The sequence below is a fragment of the Rhinolophus hipposideros genome, assembly GCF_964194185.1.
Source record: "Rhinolophus hipposideros genome assembly, chromosome: 20".
Taxonomy (NCBI): domain Eukaryota; kingdom Metazoa; phylum Chordata; class Mammalia; order Chiroptera; family Rhinolophidae; genus Rhinolophus; species Rhinolophus hipposideros.
The window spans coordinates 15,851,770-15,861,267 of record NC_138066.1 but is presented as its reverse complement, the minus strand read 5'-3'; the positions used below and the strand labels follow the sequence as shown (position 1 = coordinate 15,861,267).

At 48.2% G+C, this 9,498-nt stretch overlaps 1 protein-coding gene across 1 annotated transcript in view; it reads left to right on the top strand.

Annotated features, from left to right (window-relative positions):
- Nucleotides 1–742: 742 nt before the first annotated feature.
- The window catches only part of ABR (ABR activator of RhoGEF and GTPase), a 172,245-nt gene continuing 163,489 nt past the window's right edge, over nt 743–9,498 (top strand). The window contains exon 1 of the mRNA XM_081029805.1: nt 743–895. The gene's annotated coding sequence lies outside the window, so the exon portion shown is untranslated. The remainder of the gene's footprint in view (nt 896–9,498) is intronic.

Sequence of the window (9,498 nt, the reverse complement as noted above, 5' to 3'; positions counted from 1 at the left end):
GAGAAGTTTAAAGTCTTCTACCTGCAGGCAGCCCTGGCCGGGGAGAAGCCGGAGCTCGGCTGCGGGCCCCTGGAGGGCGCAGACGGCGGCAGCGGGGGAGCTTCCGCGGAGGAGCCGGCGCCCGTCGCGCCGGGGCAGGCGCAGCCACCGCCGGAGGAGAAAGGCTCGGCGCGCGGCGGCGAAGACCCCCTGGGTCTCGCGCGTCTAGACCCGGAGGTGGCCGCCCAGGCCGAGACGCCTCCGTTCGTGTGCCTGGACCTTCCCGCCTGGCCCGGGGCGGCGGGGGCCGGGGGCGCCGTGCGCACCTTGACCGCCGCCATCCACCAGCAGCTGCTGCAGCCTCGCCTCCTCTTCAGGCCCCGGGCAGACTGCGAGCCCCCCGGTCACGATGGCACAATTCCCAGCGCCCCGGGAGAGGAGCGATCCTCTGGGACCCGCGAGGGGCGGGGCTCGGAGGAGGGCGAGCTGGACGCCGCGGGGGCCGACGATGGGGGCGACAGCAGTGACCACGACTTCGAGATGGTGGATTTGAACGAGAAATTTGTCCTAGGCCACTTGCTCGTGGCCCCCTGCCGGCTCGGGACCCGCGAGGAGGCCGAAAAGCCGGCGCGGGCGTCCAGCCCCCCTCGCTGGATGCACCTGATCCCGGGGGGCCGGCGGCAGCAGCGCCAGAGCCGCGACCTGGAGCAGCTGGAGTCGGAGGCCAAGGACGGGAGGGGCTCGCCCCTAGCGGTGGACGAGCCCCCACGGCGCGGGGCCCGCGAGCACCTCCCCCGGTGGCGGCGCAAGAGGTTCCTGTGGGTGCCGGAGCGAGACTCACCCAGCCATAGCTCGCCGGAGAGGAGCAGTGACTGCAGCCACAACAGTTCGGACCACGAAGACGGCTGCTCTGCAGGTAGGCTCACCTCTCGCTGGATCGTCTCGCGCTTCCTTGGGGGGGGGGGGCTTCCCCAGGGGTGCTGGCCGCTTCCTGCACCCCATCCCTGGCACACCTTGTTGGTCCTGTTTAACTTCAGGCTTCTCCTTTGAAGGGAGATACGATTTATGTGTTTACCTTGAAGCCACTGGTGGAACTTAAGAAAAGAGAGTGCAACCTTAAAGATTTCAGCTTAGGCGAGTTTATGAAAACACGCATTATAGCGATGGCTGGAGGGTGATGGAATGATGCGCTTGGCTAGACCGTGGGAGGAATCTTTTGCTGAGGCCTCAGCCTTTCTGCTCTGACTATTGCAACATTATCCGTTCTGGCCCCTTTCAACCCATCCTCCACAGGTCCCCCCAGATTCCTTTGGGCCCGCCCCATGCCCCTGCACTGACACCCGCTAGTATCCTCTGCACGAACTCCAGTGGTTCCCATTTCCCCTGGATTCCTCCATATGGAAGTCTAAACCTTCCACTTAATTTTCTGAATTTATCTCTCCTTTACTCCAGCCTGTTTTGGTGTTTGGGCCAAATTGAAACAGGCTCTCCTTTGGGAAAATGTACCTTTTCCTCATGGCCCCCTGCCTTTGTTGACTGGCCCCCTTCCTACAAGGCTGCGCTTGATCTGTCAGCTTCCTAGGAGCCTAGGAGCCTGAGTGGGAAGAGAAGGCTTAGAATCATAGAGTCTTCAAGCTGGCCTAGTGTCTAGATATCATGTCTCATGCAGTGCCTTTATTTGATAAAGGAGTTAACCGAAGCTCAGAACGATTTGGTGCTTGGTTGGAGAGAGCTGAGACCTCTACTGGGACTTCCAGTCCTTTGTTGTTTCCCTTCACATCTGCCCTCTCTTCCCAGGACAGGACCTGGTCTTAGTCATCTTTGAATCCCCTTACACATAGTAATAAGTGCTCAATAAATATTTCTTGAACAAGTGGATGATTGCACGGAACTGACTGTCTCCCACCCACCCAGCTCCTCATAGATCAGGGCGTGGGAATGGGGCTGAGGAGGAAAGGACAGCCGTGTGAGGTGACCTGTGACTGCCCCCTTTGCTGCCCGAGGGACAGTCACAGTCTCCTCAGCTATAGGGAAAGCACAACTTGGCGTCTGGGTAGTTCAAGCTGTGACCAGGAACTTCAGATGCTTTCCTGCTAAGTGAAAAAAAGAAAAGAAAAGAAAAGAAAAGAAATCACTGATGCTGGGATTGTTCCAAAATCTCCATTATTAGATCTTAGCTGGATAAGTTTGCATTTGAATGAAAAACTGTCTGCTTTGCTAAAAGCACATTTGGAAGATCCATCCAGTCATTTGTTGTGATCAATTACGCTTATTCATTAGCAGAAATTGGCTGCATTTCCCATAGCTCATGCTTTTGCCACTCATGCTAGTAACATTTTTTATGTGCCCCTTTAACTTAAAGGAAGAGTCTGAAGATTTCACTCTAGTGCCAAGTTCCAAATGGAGGCTGCCCAAGTGGCCCAGAGGTGCTTCGGAGCTGGCTCCAATCCCATCTCCCCTCAGACCCACACCAATCACCTTGCCAGGTGTGCCCAATGCACTGGAGTTTCCCCAGGGAGTGACTTATTTGTGTGAGCTATCTCCTCTCTTCCTAAGGGTACTCTAGCACATAGAGCATCCTGATGTCAATGAGGAACTCTGTTCCCTCTGGCCTAACAATTTACAAAAGGTGCCCTCTCTGGGTGGATCAATGATAAAGATTCTCCTTCTTCTGGACGGCAGACTCCAGCCAAGGCACATGTTTGGCACTCGTGGCTTTGGCTAGGGGTGCCCAGGCTGTATCTCCAGCCCCATTCCAGGACCTCTTTGCAGGGCAAGCTTGGTAGGGAACCCCTGCAGAGCTGCATATGGGTATCCTGCCTCCTGTCTCCAAAACGTCTCCAGTAAGGAAGTGAATGGGGGTGGATATGCACATGCATACATGTATGCCCACACCTCCACACACTCCTATACATGTGCACACATGTGCACGTGGTCACATCCAAGTGCACATGGGCTCACAATCTAGGAAGACATACAGAGAGTCACTAGAGTGGAAGGATTAAGGGCAGGTGTTTTCACACTGTGAGTAACAGCCCACGGAAATCAGTGAGGTGAGGAATGAAAGCATGGTCAGGCCTTCCTTGGTCACCCTTGGCCGTCCCTGCTTTCTTTTTCTCCTCACTCACCAAATTACCATCTCAGATGGTACAATTTTGCACGTGGATCGTATTCATCTTTTTCTCCGGTAAAATGCAAGCTCCCAGAGGGTAAGGATTTTTGTCTGTTTCATCCACTGACTTAGCCCCAAAGCCTAGAACGTCTAACATGTATTAGGTGTTCCATACATATTAATTGAATGATGTATTTTTTTAAATGGGATGGAACAGGATAGAAAACATCGGAGTGCATTGCACATGGTAATGGTGAATATTATTCTGTTTAAGAACTTTGTTTCAATTATGTATAAATGTGTGATGTAGCATCGATCCTGGTGTGGAATGTGTTTCCGGTGTGGGTTGGACAAAAAGCTTTGAAAACGCTGATAAAAACTATGGGCCCTTAAGCTAGACTGCTTGTGTGACCTTGGGAAAAATTATTTGAATTTTCTGTATTTCAGTTTTCTCATCTGTAAAATGAGGCTAATAAACACTGCTTACCTCATGCTGTTGATAGGAAGAGTAAATGAGATATTATTTCTAAAGGGCTTTGAACAGGTCCTGGCACATAGCAAATATCCATAGTGTTTACTAACCATGACTACAGGTTATTTTGATTTGATGCTTCAAAGCGTCTCACTCCCAGATCATTCTGGATCACAGATGGTTTGGTTTCTATGATGCATGTGTTTTTCCTGGCTCAGACTCTTCCTAGAACCTTCCAGGCAGCAGAGCAGAACCCAGGGCAGAGGGGTCATCTGCACTCTTGAGGCTCTTTTGCTGGCTTGGCCCTCATGTTGTTTCTCCCTCTCCACCAGCAACCATGCCATTTTCCTGTGTTCAGATATCCTTGACTAAAGGTTGGATTTATTGGGCAATTCAGGCTGTGCCTCTCTCTCAGGGTTTCTAGGAAAGAGAGCACATGAGACCTCTTTTTAAAAGGTCCAGAGGCAGAGGTGCTCCTGCCTCTGATAAGGGCTGTTTTCTCTTAGATGAGGGAGGGGCAGAGCCCTGTACCGAGACACATGGGTTTTGTTTTGTTTTGTTTCTCCGTATAGCAGCCAAATCCGAGTTCAAATAAGTTAAAACCCCCATTCTTTTAGTATCTTCCTTTGAGCACCTGGTAGCCTAGGCCACGTTGCCATGGATGAGGGTTGTGGAGTGAATGGGATGGGGGTTGGGGGCTGCAGAGCTAGAAGCAGCTGTATTAGGTCATGTGTGCCATGGAGTCATACCTGTGTCTGTATCCTGTCCCGGCCTCTCACCGGGTGTGAGGCCAGGGGCAACCCACTTACCTTTCCCCAGTCTCTGGCAATTAGATGGGAATGATCGGAATAGCTAACACTGAGGGCTGACTTTGTGCCAGCTGCTGTTTTAAGCATTTCACACCTATGAACTCATTTATACCGCACAACAGCTGTATGAGACGGTCACTATAATTATTTCCACTTTACATATGAGAATCTTGAGGCCCAGAGAGCTTCAATAACCCTGTTCAAGGTCACCCAGCTTATAAGCGGCACTTAGGATTTGAACCCAGGCAGTCTGGCTCCTGTGCCTGTGCTTTCAAATAATAGCACCTCCCTCTCAGGACAGTTAAGAACGAATACAATAAAATATTGAAAGCATTTAACAAAGCATCTGGAACACAATGCCCAGTACGTGCACACCTGTGTAGCGTATATGTGTGTGTGTGTGTTATTATTTTTTTTATCACTAAAGTCCCCAGCAGACCGTGCATCTGCTGCTGAGGTCAACTTTCAGGGCTCCTGGGTAGACTTGGCCTCAGATCCCTGGTGGATCTGAGACCTCTCCTCACCTGGGCACTCTTGGGCAGCCATAATGCATAACCACAGGAGAAGGCCTTGGTGTTTTACCTTTCACGCTGACGTACTTCTGGGCTACCCCTGCTAGGAAGGTTGAATGACATGTCCTTCTTGGGGTTTATGCATTCCTTCTGCAGCCTGTGGTATCCCCTAGGCCACACATGTACTCCTTGTAGACCAAAATGCTCTCTTCTAGCAAAGCCCAAAGATGGCTTTCAGGGTCAGGCACCCTTTTGACTGGCAGTGACTATTCATCTGATATTCTGGTTTTAGTTCAGATGACAAAGTAAATATCATTATGATTTTAAATTGATAGCATTTTCTCCTTGCATTAAACTTTGCTCAGTGGAGAACAAGCAGTCTCCATTTTTGCTGGCCCTTGGAATCCATCCATCCATCCATCCATCCCACTCAACAAGGATTTATCGAGGTCTTACTTCATGCCTCTGTGTTAAGGGCTACGACTGCAAAAGTTGGTGACCTGCCTTTAAGGTTCTCACTGACTCTTTGGCTCCTGGGGTAGAAACCATAGGTTTTAGGTAAAGAAACAACTTTCTAGCAGGTGACTTGTTAAATCCTGAAAGGAGCGGCTAAGGACTGTTACTTAGAACTTCAATGACATTCAAGAGCCTAGAACAGGAAGAGATCTTACGGTTAGTCTAATCCTGCCCCTCTCCAGACAGATAAGGACCCCAGAGTCCTTAAAAGTAAACTCAAGCTCATGTGCTCATGACCCTCAAGGCAGGGTCTGTGAGTTGGATCTAGGCTCTTTCCATTGGATCCTATGGCTTTTCCTTTCCTAGGATTTTAATCAGAGAACACCAAAGATGGGAGGCCTGTCAGTCATAGTAACAGGAGCAGCAGACCATCGCGTGAAGCCTCACAGCCATCCCTGCAGGTGGAAATTATTAGTCCCATTTTATAGGTGAAGGGGCTGAGGCTTGGAGAGGTCAATTTACCCAGAATCAAACTGCTTGTCTGGACTTGGGTCAGCACTGGAACTTGGGTCAGCCTTGTAAAACTGACACTCTTTTTTTTTTTTTTTTTAAGATTTTATTGGGGAAGGGGAACAGGACTTTATTGGGAAACGGTGTGTACTTCTGGGACTTTTTCTAAGTCAAGTTGTTGTCCTTTCAACCTTAGTACTGGAGGGCGCAGCTCAGCTCCAGGTCCAGTTGCCGTTGCTAGTTGCAGGGGGCGCAGCCCACCATCCTTTGCAGGAGTCGAACCGGCAACCTTGTGGTTGAGAGCCCACTGGCCCATGTGGGAATCGAACCTGCAGCCTTCGGAGTTAGGAGCATGGAGCTCCAACTGCCTGAGCCACTAGGCTGGTCCCAAACAGGACTCTCTTTAACTTGCAGCATTTAATGCTGTTCTGGGTCAGCTGTAGAATTCTAGATTCTCAATGTGAGAAGCCCTACCATCAGATTCTGCCAAGCTGCCGATGCAGACTTTTTATTTCTAATCTTCACAGGAAATGCATTTCCTGCTAGATACTCATGTTACCTAGTTCATTTGTAACCTGATGGGTTTTTTCCCCCTTCCTGTTAGTAACTAATGAGATTTTTTTGCTCCAGAAGGAATTTCTTGTGTTCAGTGAATGTGTTTGAATAACTTAATTCAAAATACTGGATTTTCAGCCTTAGCCGTGATAGAGTAATTTTTATTTCCATTCCCTGTTGCGGAGAGATATTAAAAAACTATTTGAGACGCATGAGCTGGTGGCTGGCTGTGATTCATTTGTAACTGAAGTTGACATTGCGTTACTGTTTGCTTTGTTCTTCAAAGCTGGCCTCTCCCCTCCTCTCACCCCCATCATAACACCGTCTACACTTCATGAACACATTACCAGCCAGCCAGAGTGTCTGGGTGGGTTTGTTTAACAATTCATTCCTCCTCCACAAGTAAGAAATGTGACCAAGCCTGAACACTTTTCTACTCTATGTTTTTCTTTTGGCTAAGAAACTATTCACAAAGCGATTGGCTCTGTATGGGGACAGAGTCCCAGAGAGCCTTTTCCAGGCTCTTGGCCTCACATGGAAAGGTGCTGGCTTGGTTATTAGATGGCCATCAGCTGTAACCAGTTAGCCATTAGCCACTAATATAACTGCCATGGCTACACGAGGGGGTTGGTTGGTTGACAGAGAAGTGGACGGCAGGTTGCGGATCATGTGGCTCCTGTTTCCTGTGTCTCCAAGCTAGCCGCCAGTGAGAATATAGTGGTATGATGCCCCTATCTATGGCTCCGTGGGTGTTCCTTTTTGGCCTCACCATATCCTGTGTTCTTGTGCGGGGAGCGGGAGCTGAGTCCCTGCGTGACACTCTGTATTTGACTGTGGATATTTATGTTTTAAAAGTCAGGATCTTCATACATGTTCCTGACTTTGAAATAATGGTACAAAAACTTTTTGCATCTGAAAATTGGGCTTGACGTTCCCCAGCTGGCAAGATTGTGAGGCATCCATTGGATGAGTTACTAACTTTCTCTCAGCTCCAGGTTGCTTGTCTGCCAAGTGGGTGTGATAATGATAGGACTATGTCATAGACTTGTTGTGACATTTCAGTGAAATAATGTATTTAAGTGCACAACAGTCGGGCATCTAAGAATCTTCGATGGTGTTATTGTTATTATTTTAAGTACAGGAACTTTCAGTTGGCTAAACCAAGCCGCAGCTCATAGTCACGTCTCTCCATGTCGTGAAGTTCCCCAAACCTCGTCATCTTCCTCTTTCTCTCCTTTCTTACCTCCCTCCAGGTCCAGAGGTGTTTTGCTGCTTTGGAGGGAAACAAGCTTTCTTGGTCCTTTGTGGTCCCTGGTCTTTCCCCAATCAAGCCCTGTCTCCGCAACATCTATAAAACCGTCATCCGGTTTCTTCTTATTTCCTACTCTCTACCCATTTGCATTCAGCCAGTGCTTATTTCTGCCAGTGTCTCTTCCTGTGTTCTTTCTGACATTTGAGATGCCCTCCTACCTCCATTTGCCCATTCACAAAGCCAACCCTTCCTTTAAGACCTGGCTTTTTCATGGAATCTTGTATTGTTTAAGATGTGGGTTTGCTGCAGATGACAAAACCCCAGAAAGTGGCTTAAGCAGGATGGAGGTTTATTTATCTCTCACGTAAAAGAATTCCAGAAGTAAGCAGTCCAGGGAGAGGACCAGGACTCCACCATCATCAGTAATTCAGGCTTCTTTTTTCTTTCTGTTTTTCTGTCTCAAAGTTGCCTCAGGGTCCAAAATAGCTGCTCGAAATACAGCCATCACACTCATGTTTCAGACATGAATTAAAAGAAATGGAGGAAAGATGTGAGAATGAGTGGTAGCTGTTGGTCTGCCTTTTAAGTCACTTTCCTGGAAGCCTCTCGACAATTGCTCATTAGCCACTCTAGCTAGCTACAAGGTAGGCTGGGAAATGTAGTATTTTATCTGAGCATACGGTCACCTTCTATAAAAGAGAGGGCTCTGTTACAAGGGAAAATGGAAGAATTGATACTGAGTAGGCAACTAGCAGACTCTGACACAAGCCTTTCCAACTACTCCAACCCATCTTGTGGTTCTTAGAGGGAGCCCCACACTTGCACAATTGTCTTATTGTGCCATCTATTAAGTCATTGAACCAGTGAACAAATAATGACTGAACCACTGCTCCGTGCAAGGCACGATGCCTTTTACATATATATATACTGTGAAGTGCTGCTCCCAAACGAAGAGGTTAGCAGGCTCCCGGAGAGCAGAAATTATGGCTTATGCTTCTTTTTCTCCCTCACAACTATATTTCTCACAGGGCTGAGGACATGGCAAGCACTTGGTAAATGCCTGGTTGATTTCAGAATAGTCACAAATGAGAAGCTCAATGAAAATATCAATGCCTTGATTTGGTGCTGTGCTGGACAATTCTGTTTGGGTTCATTCTGGTGTTGAGGAGTCATAGCAAGAACTTGATACATGGTGTCTCTGCCAACATTAGGGTTTCAGGGTACCCCCAGGGACTTCTCCAGGTGTTGAGAGAGATTTGACGCTTTTGGAAACTGGACTGTTTGCATACACAACTAGAACGATAAGCAGAAATCTCTGTGCCCCACCTGCCTTATGTGCCACCGCTCTGTCTCTGTAGCTGTATTTACAGCACGTGAATCGCTCTTGCTGTTTCTGCACTGCATAGCTGCAGAGTAAACCTGCGTCAGCTTCGGTTTGTGTTTCTGCCTTCCCATGTGATCCTTGCTCCAGTCTGCCTGAGACAAGACTGTCTGAAGGGAGGCTGCCTATAGCTTGTGTCATATCTTGTATCTGCTGAGAAAATGATGGTTTTAAAGTTTTTACTGGCACTTAGGAGGAAAGGAACTAGAATGTATTTAGTTTCTACAAGGTACTGTGTTAAGTGTTTAAACCTACCTTATCACATTTAATAATTAGAAGAGTCTACTGTTCTGTTCAATTGGAAAGTACTACTATTCTCATTTTGCAGGTGAGGAAACTGAGTCTCTGACTGGTTCACTGACACGCCCAAGTTTGCTTAGAGCTAAGTAGTAGGGTTATTTTTTCCTCCTATTTAAAAAATTAATTAGTTAATTTTATTGAGAGATAATTCACATACTGT